A 23,967-nucleotide genomic window follows, 5' to 3' on the forward strand; every position below is an offset into this window, starting at 1 on the left:
ACGCTTCCCCATTTATTTAATATATTGCTGAATGTTAGTTCTCTCTCAAGTAAAATGCAGCCCAGAGCCGAAATTCAGCAGGGGCCCGCATGTGAAGATCAGGAGGGCTGCATGCGGACCCTGAGCTGTACTTGGATTATCGCTGCCTTAAAACTTGTGGTCTTGTGTTATTCATTTCCAGTATAAAAATAAATAGCAACTCGGATCTGAAACCCTAGATTGGGGTTGGGCAGAGACAGAACTGTCAGTTTATTTACCAGAGCAGAACTGGCTAGCAACGGAAACACTGCAAACCAGCTAATGTATATAAAGTACTTAAATGTTTACAATAATGTTAGGATTTAAAGCACAGTTAATGCACATGCAGCAATTAATAAACTAGCAGGTAATTCTCCGAATATGAATGTCATGTTACGTGTTTTGACTTTTGCGATGCTGCCCCACGCGCTGGCATGCCCAAATCCCGTGAATCAGCTTAAGGATCACACTGTGGAAATGTTTCCAAGGTTGGCAGGTTTGTATACGTTCCTTTAATGTAGATGCACTGTACATAGGAAACAGGTCCGTACAGTTCCACTGCCCCCAACAACTGTCTCGCCACATAACGCTGAAAGTATGGAATTGTAATTCTATGGCAGGATGGAGGCGAGGATTATGCATATCTTCCTCCACTTTATTATGCACAGCAGGTTTAAAGAAACATTAAAATAAACACAATAAACATCAAAGACTACATATCCCATGAACCAGAGGGGTAGTCTCTATGGTAACAACAGTCCACTTTCGTGACAGTCCACCACATATATTGCCATGACGTCCCTTCCGCTTCCTCTTTCTTCACTGCTCGTCAGTTAAGTGGCCACTCTTTTCATTCCTACGCTTATCTGATGGGGTTTTTGCTTATTGTGCATAGCGGGGATTGTGTTCTTTGTTGGTTTTCACTGGTGTACTGATTGGTGCGGTAGCGCAGCAAGCTCCTGCCGAGCACTTTGTTTTCCCCATAGACGCGGTTCTTCGCGGTGAGCGCTTCGCGCGCTGCGGGGTTTCCGTGGTGCGTCATTGCCGGTGGGGGCAGCTCTGACGAGCGCTTTACTGGCGGTGAGGCGCAATCGGGTGCGCGGGTGTTGAGCCTGTGGCCGGCCCGTTACCTGTCCAACTCTCTCCACAGACACCGCTTGAGGTGCTTTCCCCATAGCGCGCTCGCAGCGCCACCTGCTGGTCGTTTTTTTCTCTCGTTCTGAGAGACATTGCCGGCTGGGACTCGTTCCTCGCTGCCTTGAGCACTGGAGAGGGGGCTGCCTGCTTTATATTTCAGGCGTTTTTTTGTGTTCTCACCCTCATAATTATGTCTTCTTCTGAAGACCATTTCTACTCCTCCATTCAGGAGTCTGAAGAGGAATGGCCTCCTCAATGCCTCCCTCCTGCGGTGGACCATGCCCTCTCACATGCCATCTCGAGGGCGCTGGCCCCCCTGCAGAATAGAGTAGATCAGTTGGCTAGAAGTATCCCAGGTATGTTTGGGGGCCCTAGTTCGATGGGCGCAGGTCCCAGTAGTGCGCAAGGGGAGGGGAGGAAGGCCATTAAGAGTCACGCGGGGCACTTGGAAGGGTTTGACAGGTTGAGGGACACCTTCCTTAAAAGTGCACGAACGCTTAAACACGCACCCTGCCAGGAGGAAGAGGAACCCGGAGAAAATTGTGACTTTGTCGCCCCAAAGTTGGACCCTGATGGCGGTCTTTCCCTTGAAGGGGAGGGTGTCTCGGACGGGGATGTCTCCTCCGACGAGGATAAGGATTCGGGTCGTCCATGGCGCCCGTGTTCCCGTTCCTCTGAGTCTCAAGACAGGGATGGGGGCATTCGGACATGTTTGAGCCCACGCACATTTACCATCCCAGGTCGTCCGAATGGTTCCCTGACGCCAAGGTGGCGGACTACGTGGCGGCTAAGATTCGCCAGCCTCTGGAGAGGGAGGTTCGTACACGTATGAGGGGCGAATGTCCCCGGCCTTCGCTTAAAGGAAAGGTAGCGCTTACTCCGGAGATTGATGATAAGCTGTGTACCTTTTTTTCCAAGTATATGCGTGATCCCAAGAAGGGTTTAGATAGGTCCTGGAGAAATTGTCAGGATAAACTCCTTGACGTGGTAGGCCCCTTAACCCAGATTATCCAATTGGCAGAACGATCGAAGGACTCTGGGGACCCTTTGCCGACTGACATAGTCGCGGGTTGGGCGCAGCGGGCGATTTGCCTTCTGGGCAATGCGAACTGTGCCCTGGCAGCGGAGAGGAGAAGATCTCTCCTGATAAAGGTGGACCCAAAGCTAGGAGACTTGGCGACCTCTGAGGCGGGCCCCGTGGCTCAGGGAAAGCTGTTTGGGGACCCGTTTGTTAAGGAGCTGAACAAGTTTGTCACCACCTTTTCGGCCCTGGACAAGGCTCAGGCCTCTATAAAGAAGATCTTTCCGGGGCGTGTTTTTGCTGGGGCCGGACGAGGCAGGGGTCGCTCCTCCGGCCGTTCCCAGCAACAAGGACCCTCCGGTCGAGGTCAGAAGCGACGGAACAATGGCTGGACTGACGGTCGCCAGGGAACATTCTATCCCAGTAGAGGTTCCAGAAGAGGGAAAGGTCGGAACAACAGGGGTGGTGCGAACGCCCCAAGAGGCCCCTCTGGTAAGGATTACCCCTTCTTCCCCTCAAGATCTGGGGGGGAGGCTCCTTCTCTTCGCTCACAATTGGGGAAAGATCAAATCAGACCCGTGGGTTTTGCAGACGGTAAGGGGTTATTATATAGAGTTTTATGGCTCCCTGGTTCAGATGGTACGTCCCAGACCCTTACATTTCTCGGCGGAGGAGGCGGATTTGATAGAGACCGAGATCTCGGAACTTTTAAAGAAAGGGGCTGTTTGCAGGTCGGTACTTCATCCGAAAGGTTTTCTCAGCAACCTTTTCCTGGTAGAGAAAAAGGACAAGGGGTTCAGACCGGTTATCAATTTAAGGGAGTTCAACGAGTGGCTGGTTTACCACCACTTCAAAAAGGAGGGGATACATCTACTTCGGGATCTCCTCCTTCAGGGCGATTGGATGGTCTGCATCGACTTGAAGGATGCGTATCTGACGGTTCCCATTTTCCCCCTCACAGGCGTTTTCTCCAGTTTGCCTGGAACGGTCAGGTCTTCGAGTTTCGAGCGTTGCCCTTCGGTCTTTCTTCCGCTCCGTGGTGCTTCACGAAGCCGTTGCGCCCCGTGATGGAGACTCTCCGCTGAAGAGGGGTACGAATGATTATCTACCTGGACGACATCCTGATTTTGGATCAGTCTCTGGTACATCTCTCCCAGAACGTGACCATGACTATTGCTTTCCTGCAAGATCTCGGCTTTGTCATCAACGCTCAGAAATCGGAACTGCGGCCAGCACAGCAGATGGTCTTCTTGGGGTTCCTCATAGACTCTGTCTCGGCTTCCTTGAGCCTCCCAGAATCCATGGTAAACAAGATACGGAAGGAACTGTTTCAGGTTCTACGGAGGGACCGGATTTCGCTGCGCAAGCTTGCCAGGATCATGGGTCTGCTTTCCTCTTCGATTCAGGCCATATTTCCGGGCCCGTTGCATTACAGAGCTCTTCAGAGGTTGAAGGCTCAGCATCTACGCCGAGGTCTGACCTACTCGGAGCTAATTTTACTACCAGAGGAGGCCCGGACCGAACTTTTGTGGTGGGTAGACCACATGTCGGCCTGGAATGGTCGGGCAATCTTCGGGTCGGCCCCGGACTTGGTGATCGAATTGGATGCCAGCCGACTAGGCTGGGGAGCCCGGTGTGGCAACATATCGATGGGGGGCAGATGGTCGGAGGAGGAACAAGGACAAGATCTCTTGTTGCATCCTTCTGAGGATGGACAACATCTCAGCGGTGCAGTACATCAATTGCCTGGGCGGGCCTCGTTCTCGGGCCTTGTCCAACCTGGCGAGGGACTTCTGGCACTATTGCCTTCAGAAGCAGATTTCAGTGACGGCGGAGTACCTTCCCGGTTTGCAGAACTCGGAGGCGGATTGGCACTCCAGGAATTTCTTGGATTCCAGCGACTGGCAACACGATCGGGCAGTCTTCCTGGCTTTGATGGCCAGATGGGGTCCATGTACCCTGGATCTTTTGGCCTCTCGACTGAATCACCAGCTTCCGCGCTACATCAGCTGGAGACCGGATCCGGAAGCCACAGCGGTAGATGCTTTTCTGCAGGACTGGTTGAGGGAGTTCCCTTACGCTTTTCCCCCTTTCATGATGATACCCAGGGTGGCAACCCAGGTTTGTCGTCAGGTAGCGTCCATGGTACTGATTACACCGGTTTGGAGAGCGCAGCCCTGGTTTCCGACGCTGATGGAATTGACGTGGGACTGTCCGATTCATCTGCCCTTATTCCCTTCAATCCTCCAGGATCCCCAGGGGAACCTTCATCCTCTGGTGCTTCAGGGCCATTTACCTCTCATGGCGTGGAAGATTTCAGGGGACGTTGGAAAGACGACCAACTTTCTTCGGACGCTGCGCACCTCATCCAGCAAGCCTGGGCATCAGGAAGGATCAAGCGTTATCGCTCGGCTTGGCGACGATGGCATGGTTGGTGTCTGGAGAGACACTTGGATTCCATGGGGGCATCAGTTACTCATATCTTGAATTTTTTGGCAGAGTTGTCTCGAAGCGGCTTGGCATACCGGACGGTTAACTCCTTTCGTTCAGCCATTTCCGCTGGACACCGCGAGATCGAGGGCAGACCGGCAAGGGAACACCCTTGGGTTTGTAGACTGATGCGGGGCATCCGGTTGGCTAATCTGCCGGAGCCTAGATATTCAGGCCTTTGGGATGTCAACCAGGTTCTGAATCTCCTGTTGGGTTGGCAGTATAATCAATTCTTGTCCCGCAAAGAACTGTCCACTAAGTTAGCTATTCTCCTATGCCTCGTCTCATTTAAAAGGGTGTCAGACGTCAGGGCTCTAGACATCTCTGCTAGGGTTTTTACTCCGGATGGAGTTACCTTTACCATTTCACGGAGAACGAAAACCAATACCAGCTCAGTATCTTATCCTTCCTTTCCGGATCATCCTAAATTGTGTGTGGTGAGATGCATTAAGGCATATGAGGAAGTGACCTCGGAGCTTAGGCCCCCTGGTGAGCGGCAATTGCTTATTGCTTTGCAGAAACCTTTCAAGGCGGTTTCTTCTCCTCCATAGCCAGGTGGGTACGCTGGATTATGTCTGAGGCAGGAGTGGATGTGAGTAGGTTTGGTGCACACTCCACATGGGGGGCCATGGCGTCGAAGGCCATTCAGGTAGGTGGTAGATTGGAAGATATTATGAATGCGGCCGATTGGTCGTCTGAGTCTACTTTTAAGAGGTTCTACTTTAAGCCTATCTCGGAGGCGGCATCCCTGGTTGTAAGCTTTGAAATTGCATAATCCTCGCCTCCGTCCTGCCATAGAATGAAAAATTTCCTAGCTTACGAGAAGGAAAGTTTCAATTCTATTAAGGACTAGGAGGTGAGGATTATCCCTCCCTGAGATTATTTCATTATCTCCCCACCCTGGAGATTTTCGTTGGTAGTAAGTTCTTGGTTATTGTTGATCAGGAATTGGCATGTATTGTTGTTGATTTGGACTTATGTCTTTGAGTGCATTGCATTTTCTATGCTGTTCTCTGTTTTGACTTTGCTTCTTATGAAACTTCTTATGAAACTGTGACGATCGTAACCCTTTCCGGAACCGGGTAACAGGATTATTTCTCTGTTTCAGGGAATGATCAAAAATTCGAATGAAGTGGTGATTCCAGCTTAACATCCTCCAGTGAAGAAGCGGAAGGGGAAGGGACGTCATGGCAATATATGTGGTGGACTGTCACGAAAGTGGACTGTTGTTACCATAGAGACTACCCCTCTGGTTCATGGGATATGTAGTCTTTGATGTTTATTGTGTTTATTTTAATGTTTCTTTCAACCTGCTGTACATAATAAAGTGGAGGAAGATATGCATAAACCTCGCCTCCTAGTCCTTAATAGAATTGAAACTTTCCTTCTCGTAAGATAGGAAATTTTTCATTTACACCATCATACATGCCAACATTTCAGAACAGCAAAGCGGGAGATTAAAAAAAAAAATCGGCAGAATGCCGCTGCCCGCGTCCCACGCAGGAGGACATCAGCAGGGCAGCCCTCTAGTGGCCACCCGTCGGAGCCTCCCCCCCCCCCTTATTCTGCCTCTCTCGAGAGGCCGCGCCCTGGGGAGGGGAGGCCCCAATGGGTCTTGCTGGGGGAGGCGTGCCGCGGGGCTGGGCGAGGCCAGACCCTATTTAAGCGTCTCGCCCCCGTAGAATCGCCCTCTGCTTCCTGCCCTCCTCCTGGTCGCGCGAATTTGTCACCTCGCCATTTCTTCAGTCGCGGCCTCGACATCAGCGGTTGCCGTCCTTGCCACGCGCCACGATCCGGCCCCTCGGTCGATTTGCTAGAGCAACGAGCAACGGCCACCAGGTATGGTTGATGGGACACTCTTACATCACAAGGCTGGAACGCTGGGCAACGCACAGGAACTGGTCGCAGAGTTTCGTTAACACACAGTTCGCATGGTTGGGCTCCCCGGGGATGAAATGAAGCGAAGCACGGGGCACAATCGAATAGCGCCTGGCGGCCGGGGGGGCCCAGCCGTCGGTCCTCATCTTGCACCTTGGGGGGAATGACCTTGTTGCCAGGGGGAGGAGGGCCCTACTTCTGTCCATGCAAGCGGATTTGGCAGCCATCAGTCAGGCACTGGGTTCATGCGAACTGTGGTGGTCGTAGATCGTCCCCCGCAGGATTTGGAGGGGTGCCAGGTCTCCGGCTGCGGTAGAGCGGTCGCGCAGGAGGGTTAATAGGTCCATGCAGAAATTCATGGAGCGCAGGGGCATGGGTTTCATCAGACATGCATTGATCCAAGAGAAGGTGGAGGGGTTCTATGAGGCTGATGGGGTACACCTGTCCAGGGTAGGTATGGACATGTTCTTGCTGGATGTGCAAGAGGCGCTCGCAGGGGCAGGGCATCAGTAACAGCAAAGGAGGGAAAGGGGGGGGCTCTGGCAGCGACGGGAGCCTCCCCAGAGCTGTGGCGGAGTTACAGGGCGATCTGGAGGCAGAAGGGTACAGTAAGGGTACCTCTGCGACAGTCTGTACAGTTAGGGTACCCCTGTCCGGCACAGTAAGGGTGCCCGAGCCAAGGTCCGGGAGCCGAAGGAGGTTCTGGGAAGACCGTGACGGCGCCCCGTTAGTCCTTCGGGCGGTTGGGGGGCCTGACCAACCGGGGGTGTGCCATAACACGCTCCGCCCCCGTTAAAAGGGGCGGGAGTATTAGACAGATCACGTGATCCAAAGGAGGATCTGAAAAGAATGTGCCGCACTGCCGGGCATCGACCCACCGTGCGTGCTGGCTCGCAAGGCGGGCGGAGCAGCGAGGGGCTGCTTGCCCTGGATCGCCCGTAAGATAACCCACTCTATCGTCATACTTATGTTGTATGAAATAAACCTGCAGCAGTTCTTCACCCATAACGAATGTGTCAGTGTAATCTTTGGGTGGCGTCTGTGCATGCGTGTTGAGTGGAGCGGATGACGGTGTGGTCACTATGCCGCTGCCCGCGTCCCACGCAGGGGGACATCAGCAGGGCAGCCCTCTAGTGGCCACCCGTCGGAGCCTCCCCCCCCCTTATACCGCCTCTCTCGAGAGGCCGCGCCCTGGGGAGGGGAGGCCCCAATGGGTCTTGCTGGGGGAGGCATGCCGCGGGGCTGGGCGAGGCCAGACCCTATTTAAGCGTCTCGCCCCCGTAGAATCGCCCTCTGCTTCCTGCGCTCCTCCTGGCCGCGCGAAATCCCACCCTTTCCGCTTACCCTGCGCGACGGAGGCAGCGCGCTATTGGAATGTTGTAATGTTCTTTCTTGTGTTGCAGGCGGAGTTACAGGGCGATCTGGAGGCAGAAGGGTACAGTAAGGGTACCTCTGCGACAGTCGGTACAGTAAGGGTACCCCTGTCCGGCACAGTAAGGGTGCCCGAGCCAAGGTCCGGGTGCCGAAGGAGGTTCTGGGAAGACCGCGACGGCGCCCCGTTAGTCCTTCGGGCGGTATGGGGGCCTGACCAACCGGGGGTGTGCCATAACACGCTCCGCCCCCGTTAAAAGGGGCGGGAGTATTAGACAGATCACGTGATCCAAAGGAGGATCTGAAAAGAATGTGCCGCACTGCCGGGCATCGACCCACCGTGCGTGCTGGCTCGCAAGGTGGGCGGAGCAGCGAGGGGCTGCTTGCCCTGGATCGCCCGTAAGATAACCCACTCTATCGTCATACTTATGTTGTATGAAATAAACCTGCAGCAGTTCTTCACCCATAACGAATGTGTCAGTGTAATCTTTGGGTGGCGTCTGTGCATGCGTGTTGAGTGGAGCGGATGACGGTGTGGTCACTATGGGGCCTTGAATCGGGTTCTGTAATGTATGGGCTTTGGAAGTATGCTGCTGCAGGATCCGACATTTGAAACGCAAAATGCACGGTTTTTTTTTCTTACCTTTCAGAAGCATGGAGCACAATGGCAGGCAGAGATGGGGGGATGCAAGTGTTGTGCACTGGCCTGGCAGGTTGCTGGCAGTGCATACCGCCCCCCCCCCCCCCCCCCCCCCCCACACAGCCGCCCCCGAGTACTTCACAGGTCTTTTAAAGACCATTCGCTTGTTAATGAGGCTTTGTTTTGCTTTTTCACCCCTTCTAGAGCCCCTGCATCGCCACTCTAACTATTGCTGGAAGATTTAGCACGCTACACAATACAAGCCCTGTCAGCTGAAACCCCCGAGGAATCGGGTTTTGCTTGCAGGAATCGGGAGGCGGGAGACAAGCCTTGAAATCGGTAGTCTCCCGCCTGAATCGGGAGGGTTGGCATGTCTGCACCATACATATCATAACAGCAACCTTTACGCTGCACCACTGGACTAACCACTAACATTGGTTTCCCGAGCAGCGTGCTGCCTGGTGTAAAGCACGTCAATGCCTCGACGGTGTTTCTTTCTTTTATGTCTATGCCCCAGTCACTTTATTGTTTTCCCTCTTCTCTGTCTACTCTCAGACGGCTGTCACTCTGGTTTTCCGGTTTGTAGCGTATGCGCTTCCGGGTCGCGTGGCACAGCAGGGAACAGAGTAAGCTGAGCTAGAGCACCGCTGAAGCTGCGCTACCCGGCATACAGCGCCACGGAGCACACACTGGAGCGGCAGCTGAAGGCTTCAGCAGGTGGGACATTGAGGACCAGTTGGAAGGGGAGAGCATGACAGTGCGGGAGTTTAAAGGGACACCTACTCAGACAGTTGAGGAAAGGAGGAGGAACTGTCATGGAGGGGTGGGGGAGGAGGAGGAGTTTCTACTGCCCTAATCACCATCACTGCCGTTTACGTGTCTTAGGGGGTGAGAGAGCCGGCGCAGCTTCTGTTTCCAGCCATACGTTACTCCTACCACTAATCCTGTTCCGCAGTCTGTCCGCTTCAGACCGTCACACAAACCATAGTTCTACTTCCAAACCACAGTTCTACCTCTGTCCATGTGACCTACTCTAATTAAGAGATGTTGCGAAGCATCTCGTGGCATATGCAGTTTGTGAGGCCCTTTAATAGCACGGGTTGACTGGTTTAGTAGCCTTTGATAGTGCTTCATTACACTTCGTACAATCTAATGAAATAAAACAGTTCAACTCGCACTCCTCGCCTTAGTGTTCTTTCTGAAGACTGAGATGAAGCAGGACACGATAGGTAATCGGAACTGGAGATCATACAGTACTTAATCATTAATGTAAGCCTCTGCTTACGGTGATTCGGAAGATGGCTAGTTATGTTGTTGTACACTTAATTGATCTAACATGCTCCTAGATAAAACATGGCTCCAACGAAGGCTACTACGGTAGCGCTTCTCAGACCGCGTGATTGCATTTTATTTTCTGTTTTATTTTTTAACCAGTTCCAATTTTTTCTAGAAGTTTAAATACTATTCACGATTTTGAACTAAAAAGTTGGATGCGGAGTGGTGAGAAAGGCTTTCGTTTGTGCACACTGGGTTTTTAGTGAACATCTTTGTACATTTAGAAATTAGGACTACCGCAGCTCGTCCAAAGTGTAGTGCTCTCTGTGAGGTGGCAATTTATATCTTGATGCCATACTCTCGTTGAGACGGCAATACTTGAATGATAACGCGGATAAATAAACAATTCGTGCCTGCTAGTCTTTGACTTTACTCAGCAGGTATGCCTCAAGTCTACCAGCAGGGTATTAATTATTAACTCTTGGATACCAAAGCTGTTGCCTGTTAGTTAGGTTGCTGTACAGGGAAACTGTATCATATGACCTAAACAGTCGTCTTAAACCATAGTGTACTGTTTGCGCCTGGATGTGCATGTAGCCTGTATTATTTCTGGAATGTGTGCATTTATTTTCAAGCTGCCAACGCGCCAGTCAGGAAAACCAATGGTCGTTTAAGATAGTATTCATTAGCAATGTACCAACAATGTAAACAACAGAAGAATTCTGTCAGCTTCCAGGTGATTGAACAAGAGGAAATTAAACCAACTAGTTCTAAACTTTGAGGAATAGCAATTGATGAAACCTGACGCCTCACCCACACCCTCTTAGACTTCCTGGTTTTGTTGCTGTTTGGCTTGCCCTTTACTGTTTGGTTCTTTTCTTATCTGATCTTTCTAACTTCATCCTTCATGTGTTACTTCCTCAACATACACAAATAGTGCTTTAAGAAGGATGGAAAAGGCGGGGGTATGGGGTCTTTAAAGGGGCATGGGCATGGCAATGAAACATAATTAGAATTCCTTTAAAGGGGCGTAGCTTCTGCAACAAAGGGCGTGGCCTAGTAAAGGGGACTTGAATCGTGGCTGCTCAAATATTAAAACAAACAGTTCTTTTACAAAATGCATAAGCAACAATCTTAAATTTATGCAGAAACATTTTCTATGCCCTCAGAAGTACGACTTAAAGGTTTTTAAATTTTTTTATTATTACAGAAAACACGTGTATTTATTACAACAAAAAAAAACCTAACACATTTCATGAACTAGTTCTCGCAGGATGCCTATTTCCGTTCTCTGAATATAAAAAGTCTAACAGATATTGTTTGGGTTGCTTTTATCAGTGAATGCAGCAGAAATTTTATTTTAAATTTGAAAGCATTATGCAGAGATATGATGCCTTTTCGCTATCCTAAAGATTGTATTTCATTCTGAAAGTTTTGGCAGCCATGGGAAAGTGAGACACCAGTAGTACTGAATGAAGGGCTAGAAACGTCACAAGGGGTAAATAGCAATGGCAACGAACCCCAGGGTACATGGCAGCCAGAGAGACAAAAGCCACGTCGTGATAGCAGTGTCGGAACAAATGCATAAACACTCCGAATAGCTCACAAAGTCCCCTTGCTCTGTTTCAGTAAAGGAGGACTTTACATCCACAAGTTTATCTTAAAAGAAATACAACAACAAAAAACACTGTACAGGACAGTGCTTCAGTTGCAGTAAACACACTATCCCAGTAACTCCGGGGAAAGGAGGGTTTTAACGTATGCTTTATTTCTTGTGAGCTTCAAAAAGTCTAGAACCTGCTAAAACCTAGGCAGCTGCAAAAAGAACAGATGGACGGAATGCTGAATAATGTTAAACACTCACCCCCAGTTCAGAGATCTGGGCCTAAGTCCATTGTTATTTTGCTCACCACCCCACCCCAGTTTGGATCCAGACATATGTAAATCAGTCATGACCCTGCTTCCCATAGGAACAGTCCAGCCCTACTGCAAGGCCAGGTCCTCCCTGAACCGGAAACAAGCACCCTAGGACCGGTTTTGGGGTATCGCCTCTCATCAGTCAGGATAGCCTGAATCCAGTGGCATGGCAAGCATGGGGTCCACGTCTGAGCATCCCCGTCCCACTTAGGGTGACAAATGCAAAAAGAACAATTGATGGGTGGAATGCTGAACAACGTCAAACACTCACCCCTGTGTGCATTGTGTTTCCCGGAGCCTTGCTGAGGAAGTTGCAGAACATAGAGGTCTGTCTTGCACGTGTACTGTGCAAATATAACCGCATGAATATTCTGGCTGCTGATTAAGCAGCACATTGTTCTGGGTTTTGAACAGTGGGCGTGGTTTCCTTTCTGACGCCCATTTGGCCCTGAGATTCATTCAACGTGTGCTGAAACCACTGTGCTTCAAAATGGCTGTCTGGAAGGGTAAAATGTACAGTTTCTGGTCCTGCAGCTTTGGAATGCTCTTCCGATCCAGCCCTGACAGATGTTTGTCTAGTCTCTGTTGTAGATGGCTCTGAAACAATATTTCTTATGGGAGTCTCCTGTTTCTTGTGTTTATGATCTACCCTTCTCCTTGTGGGTCCTAGTACCAGGATGCAGTCCAGCGACATTAGCTCTGTATGAATAAATAACTGAAATAGTCTGTTGAGGATTGCAAACATTTGTTGTTGTTCTACTAATTACATTTTTGGTTGTATTCTTTTTTTTGCTTTTCAGTTTACATGGTCTCTACTTTCTATATATTTGTATTTCATTGGTTCATTGTTCTAGAGTAGCTACTCTTTGGAGAATTGGGCACAAAGGCTCTGAAGGACAGGTTTAGGGTACTCAACACAGAATCACTTGTGCTCATTTTTATTCACTTCATCAAAAAGTTATGGACAGATTTACAGAACATTTAACACGAAGCCAGAGCTAATGCTGATTAAACTCTATATGTTATTTAGTCTAAATATGTTAATTCATCTTTTAGGATATCTGCAATTAAACTATCCTATTACACCTTTTGTAAGTGTTGTTTTGTTACCAATTGTATGCAAATAAAATGTAGAAATAAGAAATTGACAATCCAGCCTGGAAAGGATTCACCTTTGGTAAATTTGTGGTGCTAAGATGTTAATACTGTACTGTAGAATGGAATTTCATATTTATGAGAACCCAATCGCTTGACACCATGTCAGGTGAGCGTTCTGTGAACATACATGATTCTGATTGTATGACACAGTGGCTTTCATTCTTTTCATTTCTCTGACTAAATTGGTATTTGAATACTAAGCCCAGCAAGGGGGGGAAGCGCTGTTATTTGTTTTCCTCAGGGTTATCAGAGGGCAAGTCTACAAGACAACGATACTCGGGGAGGGGGGGCGTAAGGTTCTCCAGGAGGGTCCAGAATTCCATTGGTCCCCTAAAAGAACTCCTCAATGGTTATTTGGTTGCAGACAATGCCTACATCCACAGCCCCTAAAGGTCACATGGTGACCATTATCACAAAATCCTCTCATAAAATCTGTAAATCTCTTTCTGTGGCTTGCACACCTTTGAAACCATTCTGGTGTGTGAGCACAGTATATCTGCAAACTACTACAAATGGCTCTTGGTCCATTAACATTAAACTAGTGATCTGTTTCACTATAAGTTCACAGATTAACCACAGACTTAACAAATGGAAAAAAAATTGCAAAACTTATGTTGATGGACTTTATAGATGGTAAAAACTGAGAAATCGACAAAGATGGGCTTTTATGTTTATCAGTCCTACTGCGCCCATGGCCTTAATTAATAAAAATAGCCATAAATTTAGGGTGCACTCGAGTGAAAGGGGTAAGTATAGCCACTGTAGAATTAATCTTGATGCAACCACATCATTATACTATTGGAAATTTCATATTCTGTGATCAGATGTGAAAACCCTTTCTCCAGACAAAATTAAAGTTCATTTATTGAAGAAAGTAAAGTCTGAGTTGATTGAAGCATTTTTCTAAAATCCTCCAGGAATTTTCCCCACCTGCAGTGTAAAAAATGTACCTCAGATGTTATGTTAACCATAGTTCTAAGTTAGAGGCTACGTAGAACTCTACAACATTGTCAGCAGACAGAAGTTTGTTGGTTCATCACTAAATTGGCTTGCTGGGCAATCATCACTAGTAAACTGGACGTATGCTATTGGAATCACATTCCCAGAAGGGTGTTTTCTGTATACTAGACCGATTCAGATCCCTAACTGTCCTTAACACAGTTTTTCTTCTTTCACTACTTTCACTACGGTTGTTGAAGAAACTTGCTTTATTTACATGAACAATAAATGAAATCTACATTTTTCTTCCTCCCCCCCCCCTTCATTTTCATCTGCCAAATGCAGATTTTTCATACAGTTTCATAGTTAATCTGAGACTGAAAATGATTGCTTCATTTCCTAACTGTGCCCATGTACGTAGGAGTTCACATAGCATGATATTCTACTGTAAATGCAGAGTAATGGAACTCTGCAGTTTACAGGGGGACAGAATACGGATGTAATTAGGAGGACTTAGGAGTTCTTTGCTCCCTCGCAATTAGAGGCTTTCATTTGGTTTCAGCTGCTTTAAAATAAATGTTTGTGACGATTAGTAAGTAATCTCTGACCACTATTTTACTCAAGAAATATAAAACCATATGTTTATTATGATTGAGAATTACTCTACCTCACTTAAATATATTTCATAGTTGTGGGCAAAGGGGTATGTATTGCTCTCAAAGGGTAAGCAAGCAGTACTGCTAATGAGCCAATACTAGTCAGCATAACTCCAGAACTATTCCCCCTCTTCCTTGATTACTGTATGCCTGATAGTATGTTTGTATATTTGAGACTCCCAGCCCCCCTATTTTGGTTATAGAGTGCTCTGCATCCTTGGTCACTTACCTGCCCATTTGTTTTCTTAAGTCTGTCTCTGGAGTTTCATTAGTTCACCCTTTGATACTCATAGCGTTGTGGGAGCTGAACCCCAATTTTGTTGAACCCCATATTTTACCTTAGGCATTTCAACTCCATTAGTCTTCTCAATGATCTAGATGTAAGAGACTACCCTCCCCACCAATAATACAATTTAGCAGATTAAATCATAATTAGAAGCTGGGACTATCTACGAAGTGAGTTCTAGTTCAAAATTAGATTTTAAAGGTTTAATACAGAACATTAAATAGAGCATTACAGGAAAAATGCATAATTTGGCATGAAGACTCCGATACAGCATCACAAGTGATAACAGAAATCCTAGTTAGTCAATGAAATGTCTCGAAGTGTCAAATTCTTAAAGAGTTTGTTCAGCATCCTAAGTGAGTAAATCTAAAAATATTTGGACAGCGTTTCAAGAGGAAAATTGAAAGTCTCCCTGTTGGAAAGTGGATTATTGGTAGGGGCAAATGTAGGTCTGCCACTGGCAATAAGGCAACTAACACATGATGGGACTCAGCATTGGTCTTAGAAAATTATTCCTATGCTTAACCCTTGGTAACGTGGCTGCGAGCAGACAGGCTTAACTTCAAAGACAGGTATGTAAAGTATTTAAAAACACCAATTCAGTAAATAATCAAGACACAGCACATACTAAAAACCCAACACCAATTTATAAAAATAGGAAATATTTTTATCTTTAAAATGACACCAAAGCAACAAAAAATCCAACGTAGGGAACCAGAGATATGAATTTTCAAAGATTTAGCATTGTATAGCACTCAGAAACATAAAGCGCTTTATTGGGATATCTGGACGCGATAGACCAGCTCAAAGTCATAGTTTCAGGCCGACCTCGATGGAGCCCTGGGCGGCTACCACTCGCGGTAGGTCCCGGTCACAGTTTTTACCTTCTGACTTAAAAACTTTTCTGGAGCTTTTCTTCCCGAGGTCCCTCAAAGCTCTCAGCCAGTCCAGATTCGGTGAGGGTTCGCCGGATAGCCTTGCGATGAGCTCCCGGTCAAACTTATGGAAGTCTGACCTCCGGGGTTTTCCAGCAGGGAAAACCCAGGATCCAGGCCGACACGTGGGTGAATGCAGGCGGCTTGGCTTTCGCGGTTGCTCCCGTTCACCTTTTCTTCATTCAGACTTAGAAACTTTTACAGAGCTTTTTCTCGCAGCGTTCCTCGATGCTCTTCACTAGGCCGGATTCGGTGAGGGTTCGCCGGCCTTGGATTTCTTCTCCTCCCGGTCAAAATCTGGAAGTTGGACCTACGGAGCTTTTAGCGGGACAAACCTGGATGGCTTGTCTGGCTCGCGGTTAAAGGCTTGCCTGGCCAGGTTGAGTCGGCCCCTCTATGGAGCTTTTTTTCAAAGTTGCGCCAAACTTCTCCAAACTTAATGAACTTCTTCCTGAAGTTCCTCAAGGGGGATAAACACTCCCCCTTGCATCTGTGCATTCCTTCCATAAGCCTAGCTCTGGCTGAGGTGAAAAGTTAAGAGTTGTAAATGACACTAAGGCCTCCTCTTCTCTTTGAAGACCATGCTTTACGACTCCTCCCCCTGCTCTGGCATTCCAGTGTAGCAGCACACTGTCCTCCCAGCAGAGCTGGTTAACCCCAGGGGCTCTTTATCACCAATTCAAGGCAGCCTGGCTAATCCACTTAACTCTGACCAATCAGGACAGATCACTGGTAGGCTGAATCTGGACTTACAAACAAAAAAGGCTTATAACTTCTTGTATGTACACTTTAGGGGCAATTCAACCATATCATATTCTTGAGTTTAATAATACCATTCCGGGAAGTCTTTTAATGGTACTTCTAGCCCTCTCCTATCAAGAGTTATTAGTTAATAACTTCCTAACATGTTAACCTATGTAGCAGGGTATTTTCAATAGGAAACATGTCTTGGGCCATCTTTCCAGCACCAGGACTTGCAAAAACATATTTTATAAGTACTTGGCTTATATCTACAGGACCCCCACCCCATGGGACAACTAGAGGTGACTTAAGGGGTTCTGAATCTGTAGAAATATTGCGGACCCTCCCTCCACAGGGCTCCTAGTATCAACGTCAAATTTGGCAGCACTTTATCACAATGTGGGGAGTGAAATGTGAAATTTCACTTAACCCAGGGCATATAAAACTCATTTTATAAGGGTCTACCTTATAAATACCTGACCTTCTACCCCAGGGACACCTAGGGGAGACCCTGGGGTTCCTAATATGCCACAACATTGTCGGTTATCCATTTTTAAGTGCCCCAAAGTCGAGTTTGAGCACAATTTACTTTTTAAAAGCAGTCTTGCCACCCAGGGCTACTTTTAAAACTGACCTCAGGCTTCAGCAGTGCACACATGCAATTGCAGAAAAGCTGCTGGCCTCCAAACTGCCATGCCCTATTGTGGGCTAGGGACTTCTAGGTAGTTTTAATCCCCCTGCCCTAATATTTAATAGGGTCTGATAGGGTAGGTCATCCCAACCACAGGGGGACCCACTCCCTTAGTGTAACCTAATGTAGGTAGGTGTTTTCTCTGTATTCTATATGTGTCTCTTCCAGCATAGCACTGGCCCTGGGCCTGGTTAGGCAGAGCCTAGGGTCAGTCAGTCAGTTACCACCAGTACCATTCAGCAAAAAGTTGGGGGGTGCCCAGGGCACAAGATGACTTTGCAACACTCCCCGATTTATCAAAACTAAGGGTTTTTATGCAAAATATATGCATATTAATTAATAAAATTTCAAATTCAGCATTGTATGATCATTGTTAGGTCACAGTGGCAAATCAAAACAATTTCGTAAATTTGAAAGGTTCTTAACACCAACCCATTTCTTAAGGTAACAGAAATCATCCGCTCTCTTCCTCAGCAACTGCACTCCAAAGATGTACAACACAACAAGAAATATTTTCTTAACAATGGGTCGTACAAATATGTTCTTATGAATGTGCTGCTTCGAAACTAGAAGTGGAAATCCCTCAAAATGATACATCAAGTACCCGAATAATTCCTAATCTGTGCGCCGTGGCACCCCAGTGCGCAGCTAAAACCAGTCGGGTGCACTGTGGTCGTAGTTGCTGAGCATAGTTATTAAACAGTCTGCAATCGTAAGGAAGGATTGTTTGCTTGTCTACAAGGCATCCCTGTCTGCTGTCTCATAATAATTAAAGCGTTATTTTTATAGTGCGTTCTGCTGATCTGTTCTCAAAATCTGTAACAGAGGTTCTAGCACCCAACAGGCTGGTACTCGTGGGCCCAGATATATTATTGTTTAGTATAGGATAGGTGTTTGCATAACTCAAAAAGTATTCTTGACAGAACTCTGTATAAATAGCAGTGTTGATTAGTTTTTGTGCATAAAGTATATTTGTGTTTGAAGTCATAATGAGTGTAAAACCGTATTGCATCAACTATTGCAAAACACCTGATTATGTATGAAAATGTTCATACTGAAACACCACAAACAGCAATAGGATTTCATTGGAACCCACAAATGCAAACTTCACACAAAGTAGCAGAACCTAATGCTGCATGAAAACCTAACGCCAAATGGAAACAGGAGCATAACATGGCCATGAGCCGGAAGGGTGGCATTGTGTTATTTTCCAAACATAGCAAATAAAGCTTTTGTCATCATAAGGCAGTCATATGAGTGAGAATTGTTCTCAAGAATTTCCTTTGACTGCATAAATTACAAACGTTGGTGCTTGATTATAACTCGTGCTTTCTGGTATAATGCAAAACTACACTTAGCGATTCCTGACTGCTGGTTGCACTACCGAATATGGGCACCAACAATATCAAAGCAAGAATAACGAGGGACAAAATATCAAAAGCTAAGAGCATATAGGGAAGTATAGATTTGCGATTCCTAACTACATCTACGTACTGTGACAATATATGTACAGAGTAGGTACATAAATGTGGAGTTAGGTCTAGAAAATCAAGACTTACTTACATGTTGATGTTTTTCCCCAATATTTTGTCCTCGATATTATGTTCCACCTATAATGTGGGTTCAATATTCATTGGTACATATCTGAGTGCCATGTCATTTGTATCACTGTTAATATCATCATAAACATGACACTAATCTATTTGTTCCTGTTGGCACAATGCAATACTGCAGATTTTCATGTATCATTTAACTGTCTGGATCTTAGTAGATCTGCCCCATGATATCAATTCCTTATCTTAGCTCAGTAGTTCCCAGACTATGCACCGTGGCAGCCTGGTGTGCTTCCAAAACCAGCCAGGGGCACATCGGTCACATTTGCTGAGCCGAGTCCATTATGACAGTAGTTACCAAACTATGCGCCGTGGCACCTAAGTTCCCCAGGTTGGTTTTGGTGGGATGTGTCCATCTCCAGACTGAGCGGGCACGAACAGCAAACAGATTTGGGTAATGCATGGCTTAAGGGTGCACAAATAATGTGAAAAGAGAGAGTAGGCATAGCCTTGCATTGCACTCACTATTGTCCATACCTTCATCCCAATTGTTTTCAGGGATTAAAATGGGAGTGCTACCAAGGCCGTGCTACCATCGCAACCCCCCACCCTAAAAAAGTAATGTAATGGGGAGCCATGGCCAATTTGTCAAGGGAACCGTGGGTCAAAAAGTTTGGTAACTGCTGAGGTACCCCATGGAAAGTTTCATTCACCGTACATGCTTTTGAACTCTAAAGTCCATTTACTTCATTGCGTACTATGTTTTACTGACGTTGTGGGGAGATTTGCAGCTAGTAATTGATTAGGAGGGGGAATGAGCAGGAGCAAGATGAGCAGAGAACCAGAAACTACATCCATTTCAAATTAATGGTGTCTCGCACAAAAATGTGCCATAACCTACTAAATATTAATCACACTTCCAAATAAGATAATCATATTGTTTTAAGTGCAAAATCATTAGTCCGTCGGTTACGGTCATACGCATCATTAAAATTACTTATTCATCAAATAATTTTTCTCCCAAAATTGCTTATCAGAAAAAAACTTTGACAACCGTAATGTTTGAGAAATGTATAACATTTTATGGAAGGATGGTCATTTTGATTCCTTATATGTCCAACTCAGCAACCCTTCAGGCTTGCAGGTGTGCATTGATTGACTTGTATAGTTTGGTATTGCCAGTGCATCATGTTATTTATTAGAGGAGTAAGATTGACACCCAGGTATCTAATATGTGTTGAGGGCCAGTGTAAGGGTGTGCAAATTGTAGCTCACAGGATGTCTCCTTGTCCACTGTGACCAAGCGACCCTCTGATTTGGTCATGTTCACCTTGAATCGTGCCACCCGTTGGTATTTTTCCAATTCCCTCATTATGTATGTGGTTTAAGAGGCTAGGTCAACTAAAGTTGGAAGATGATCATCAGCAAATAGTGCAATTTTGAATCTGTCTATCCTCTGGTTTTTGCTTACTAGGTTTGTTGTCTTTAATCCTTTGTCCTATAGACTTGAGGTGTAATGTCGTAAACCGTGTTGACAGGGGGCATCTCTGTCTTGTATCAATTTTAACTCAAACTGTCTCTGCTAGAAATCCTTTTACCCTCACTCTTGCTCAGGGAGGTCAATATCCTGCCAATAACCATACCAACAGCTCTTCTCCGAACCCTATATGTTGTAAGATTGCTTTCATAATTGATCAGTGTTCCTGATTAAATTCCTTTTCCAAATCAGGGGCATATGGGATAGTAACACTAGCTGTAATGTTTCTCTGTTACATGTATCTAATGCAGGTCTTTTTTGGGTTACCACTGATTTGTCTACGTTTTTATATATCCTATGCTTAGTCTGGATAGAATAGTTAGGGCAGTAACTGTTACATACAGACTTAAAAGTACTCCTGTAAATGGTTTCTAGTCAATGTTTAGGAGAAATAAGTGTATATGAGCATGGCATTCTTTACCGGCTTTAATATTAGAGCCATGAAAGTTGTCTGTGAACATGTCTGGGCCTGGTGCCTTGGAGGAAGTCTAATCGCTAGAAGTATTTCTTCTTTGAGGAGTGAAGAATTTGACCTTTTTCAAAGGTTTTTTTTGGCAGCTTAGTTGTTCTTTTTGTTTTCAGATGTCTATGAAGTCTGACTTCCTTGTATATGATTTTTTTGTTGAATTTGTAGACTACTTCTATCATCCTTGGTTGTCATCAACTGGGCTCCCGTTTTCTTTTTTCAGACGAGCTGCTTCTTTTATAAATGACCTTCGAGGTCAGCTTTTAGAGCATTTTATCGGATCGCTAATCAGACTTCTTAGAAAAAAATTCCAGAATTGATCAATCCTGCGCCCTAACTCCCCTCCTTCTTAACACTCTACCCTCACCGAACATTTCCTCTAATTCTCCATCACTCTCTACGCTCCCTCACAACTCCTTGGATGACACCCAACTTTACTATAAGATTCAATCCCGCTCCGATATCCTTCACCTCAATGATGCCCGGAGTAAGATTCAATCCTAGTTCCACTACAACCACCTCAAGCTGAACCCAAAAAATACCGAAATCATTCTCTTCTCCCCTAAGAACAACTCGCTCCCCATTCTGTCCTCGATCTCTGACCTTACAGCTCTCAACTGCTCTCTCACTATATCCAACTCAGTCAAATCCCTCGGTTTTAACATTGACCAGAACCGTACTCTTATCCCCCCCATATAAAAAAAGTCGTCCATAGCACTCTCTTCACACTCCATCACTTAAAGAAAATAAAACCCTTCATTCCAGCAGATGACTTTAAATTCGTAGTCCAATCGCTGGTCCTGTCAAAAATCGATTACGGGAACGCCATCCTCGCTGGAACTCCTAAAGCCCACCTCGCCCCAATCAAATCGGTTCTGAACCTTGCAGCTAGGCTCATTGGTGACCTTAAACGGTTTGATCATATCTCCCTGGCCCTTAAAGCCCTCAAGTGGTTGCCTGTTGAAGGACGAGCATCCTACAAGACAGCGTGCATTACGCACAAAGCCGTGCATCAATGCTCCCCGCAGTACCTCGCAGATAAACTTCACAAAGCCGGCTGCTCTAGATCACTGAAGAGCTCCAACACCCTCGCTCTTGTCCCTCCTCTATCAAACAAGAAATCCACACATTCTCGCTCCTTTTCCAGGAATGCACCTAACATCTGGAACTCCCTCCCCAAAGATCTTCTTTGCAACCCCTCTTAAGCCAGCTTCAAAAAGACCTCAAACTTCTCCTGCTGAACAAATACTGGGGTCCTTAAATCCGCCCCTGGGCACTCCTCCCACCCCTACCTCTTATTGTTCTCCTCCACCTCTTTCATCTTCCTTCGCCCACTAACTCCTCCCTCCAGCCTTTCCTATAGGACCTGCCTGTCCCTCCAGGTATTACCTAATCCTCCCCACCCCCCTCAGCCTTCCCTCATTCACTTCCCCTTCCCCCCTCTTCTCCATGCTTGCCCTCGAACGCTAGGCTAATTCTCTCACGACTTGCGGCAACCCTTTGTAACTCATGTAATGTGATGGTGTAAAACTAGAGCTATTTTGACCTTCTTGTTGGATTTTGAATCCTACCTCATTGTAATCCTGTTACATTCAATTAATTTATCTATGTATAGCTGTCTAATATCACCTTAACTATCCCCCTCCCTTGCCTATTCCCATTCCCTTCCCCCTCTTTTACATCCTCTCCCTCTCTCACTAGCATAATCTCTCTTGATTATTTCTAACCCTTTGGCAACTTGTTTGTTTAGATTGTGTAATATTTGAATTGCTTTCTACCGTTCTGTATTGGGTTCTGAATACTACCTCATTGTAAATTTTTCCATACTGCAATGAATACTCATGTAAAGCGCTCTGATACCCCCGGGTCCAGCCAGCGCTATATAAAACATGTTTAAATAAATAAACTTTATCAACAATGTTAAAATGTATGTAGCTTTTAATGGATCTTTATGTTTTTTATTCTTTGGTCATCGTTTAGTAGATTATTATTAAGCCACCAGAGAATGTAAAGAAAAAAAGAGTGCCAAAACGTCTTACAAATATAATGTTTTAGGAAACCATCAAAATATTATGACGGTGCAGTGCTTTTTGTGACCACTGAGGTGCCAAAAACCTTAATTTATATAAAAGAGAGAAACTTTCAAATAATAGGATGTATGAACCAAGAGATATTACAAGTCACTATTTAATGTGTTCATTCCGTTTAAGTACCTTTTCCCTGAGTGAACCAATATATATAGCAGCAACGAATTTAGCATATCCACCGGCACACCGAGGCCCTTCTGGGGGCTATGAATGTTACAGCAGCAACATTGCACGCTCCATCTGGAGACAAAGGACACTACAAGGCCCATAATGCTCTGTCCTATCCAGGTCATGCATTGGAGCATTTAAATGATGAGGGTGATGTCCTATGTGCCTTCAATTGCCAAAGCCTCTGAAGAGAAGTGGGGACACTTCGAAACGCGTCAGGCATCCATGGTAGATTGAACTGCTTAAAGTTATCGTTGTGCTGGCGGATTGTATACCATAAAGGCTCTTCATGAGCATGTTGCCGCTCGAGTGCTCCTTGTACGTTGGGTACTTTGGAGCTTTGATATATATATTTATTTGGCGCCGTTTGACAAATTGACAAGTCTTCACAAAATGTTCAAAACTAGTACACCACTCACTTCAGCTGCTGTCCTGAAAGTTTCAGGGTGATTTGTCGAGCGGGGGCCAATAAAAAGGGGAAGGTGGGCGAGTCCAGTTGGGATTTTTAACATTATTACAGGCCGAACTGCTGGGCGTAATTATACCAAATTTGGCAGAAAGCTTGCTCTTGGTCCAGAAAGTGTGTTTTTGTGATTTGATGTAAATCCATTCAGTAGTTTTAGCGATATTAACTGAAAACCAAATTTCTATATCTAGGGATGTGGATCTCGCAGTCCCCGAGCTGAAATCGGATTGACTACCAACACTTCAACCATGAAGAGTTGGCAGCCATTTTGGGACTCTAACTTAGCCGAGTCCCCAATGAAAACGTAAAAAAAGAAAAGGGGAGTAATACCCTGACCCCCCTAGCACTGGGATCCCCTTTTTTTCGGCAGAAAGCGCAGGTGTATCCCCAAATCCTGCGAAAAATCCCCCTCCAAAAATTCAAACAAGCGTGTGTTCCTGCGCTTGTTTTTAGGTCTCGCTGAGACAGCGAAAGCTGTCTCTTTGAGACATTTTGTAAGTGGGCTTTCAAAAGTGCTATCCACATGGTTTTGCTGGC

General features: G+C 46.2%; 1 protein-coding gene and 1 pseudogene across 6 annotated transcripts in view; both read left to right on the top strand.

Moving 5' to 3' along the window:
- Positions 1 to 1,345: 1,345 nt before the first annotated feature.
- Positions 1,346 to 3,261, top strand: LOC146862475 (uncharacterized; annotated as a pseudogene).
- A 5,863-nt stretch (positions 3,262 to 9,124) lies between these two features.
- Positions 9,125 to 23,967, top strand: part of ARFIP1 (ARF interacting protein 1) — a 441,450-nt gene continuing 426,607 nt past the window's right edge. For 2 of the 6 annotated variants that reach the window (XM_085641674.1, XM_085641679.1), the window contains exon 1: positions 9,125 to 9,272. The gene's annotated coding sequence lies outside the window, so the exon portion shown is untranslated. The remainder of the gene's footprint in view (positions 9,273 to 23,967) is intronic. The other 4 variants (XM_085641675.1, XM_085641680.1, XM_085641676.1 and 1 more) reach the window with 4 other exon arrangements.

The sequence above is a fragment of the Triturus cristatus genome, chromosome 2_2 (assembly GCF_964204655.1).
Source record: "Triturus cristatus chromosome 2_2, aTriCri1.1, whole genome shotgun sequence".
NCBI classification, from domain to species: domain Eukaryota; kingdom Metazoa; phylum Chordata; class Amphibia; order Caudata; family Salamandridae; genus Triturus; species Triturus cristatus.